Genomic DNA, 1897 nt, shown 5'->3' on the forward strand with positions numbered 1-1897 from the left:
TGTGGTAAAACACTGACCCAAAGCAACTTGGGGGAGGAAAGGTTTTATTTGGATTCCACTTCCAGGTCACAGTTCATCACCCAGGAAGAGGGCAGGAATCCCAAGCAGGAACCATGGAGCTGTGCTGCTGCTGCTGCTTGCTGGCTTGCTTTCTGTCTTGATCTCAGCTAGCTTTCTAATATAGCCCAGGCCCACCTGCCTACATGGTGCCCCCACCGTGGATACCCACCAGATATCAAGTCACCATTGAAGATAACCTCTCATGGACACAGCCTCAGACCAATCGGACACAAGCCTTCCATTGAGGTCCCTTCTTCCCAGGTGACACTACAACGTGTCAAATCGACAGTAAAGACTAGCCAGGACAGTAGGTAATGGCAGGTGTGTGCTGGACCCAAAGCTCTGGCTGCCAACTTTCAACTCATGCACGCTATGGCCCGGGAGCTCTGAGATACTAGAGTCAGAGGTCTAAAGCAGCAAGACAGGGTGTCAGGATGGCCCTGTAAGTACATCTGTCTCCTTTCTAGAAACCTCTGTCTTCTGTGCGACTCTCAGCCCTGATGATGCATAGGTCCCCGATGCCTATAGCATTTCCTGCAGGGTACGAGGAGGAGTAGACAAGGTAACCCAGGGAATAGTTTACAACTGCACTCAGATCTAAAGCACAGTAAAGTTAACATGGTTTACTGCTTATTCCCTCTGAGGCAGAGAGGGCATGGACGCTGGATAAGAACCAGGGGGTCCTGACTGCTAGTTAAGTGCCCTTTTCTTCGTACCATGTAACTAGACAAATTCTTACTTGTACTGGTCCCAAACCCTAGAAGCACCCTCATCTCTGGTCTTCCACAAACATGCTGTAGCCCCCAAGCCTGGCTTATACAACACACCGGAGCTGTCTGGGCACCCGGGCTCTCTCTGGGCTTGCTCTCTGACGTTGGCTGATATCACGAAGGACCACGGTTCTCACTGTTTACTTCTTTGTTTCTATATGTCTATGTTCTTGCTAATGTGGATGTGTGCGCATGTGTGTGTGCCGGTGGAGGCCAGAGGTCCTTATTGTGTGTTTTCCTTGATGGTTCTTCACCTTAATTTTTTTGAGACAAGGGTTCTCATGGAACCTGGAGCTTTCTGATTCAGCCGGAGAGGCTAGCCAGTGAGATCCAGGGATCCTCCTGGCTCTTCCCTCCCCAGTGTTGTGATTACACATCACTGCCACGCTCTAATGATGGGCTTTTTACCTGGGTGGTGCTAAGGATCCAAACTTGGGTCCTCCCTTCTTCAAGGCAGGCCTTCACTGACTTCCCTTCATCCTTCCTGGATCTTGGCCTGGCCTCTCCTCAGATCTGTTTATACATTAGACAACAAAGAGGAGAAAGGCCACTCTGGGACAGCCAGTGAGGGATGGAAACATCGAGAAGCTGCCTTGCACCCTTGGGACATAGATGCTGTGAACACACATACTCACACGTATGCGCACGCACACGCACACACACATACACACAAGCACTTGTGCACACACACCGTGCACACAGTGGTATGGACCTGTCAGCCTAGGCCCAAGCAGGTGGATGGCTGTCCATTTGGCATGGGTTTTGAGAGGCTTTGGGAATTCAATCTCAGATTTGGAAAGGACTCAGCTAAAGTATGAATACAGCTCCAGGGAAACAGTGCCCCCAAATCTCCTGGCACCAGGACCCCCCCGCCAGCTATCCTCTCCCGATGACATTGTTCCCAGCCTCTCTGTCTCCTTATCTGCCAACTGCAGAAAATAATCCCACTGTGACAAGGTCCCAGGAGGACCAAACAGGATCCAGCACAGCAAACATTCAATTACCAGTCCCACAAACACAAGGGGTTGCTACATACACACACACACACACACACACACACACACACA

This window comes from Mus caroli, chromosome 9 (genome assembly GCF_900094665.2).
Source record: "Mus caroli chromosome 9, CAROLI_EIJ_v1.1, whole genome shotgun sequence".
NCBI classification, from domain to species: Eukaryota; Metazoa; Chordata; class Mammalia; order Rodentia; family Muridae; genus Mus; species Mus caroli.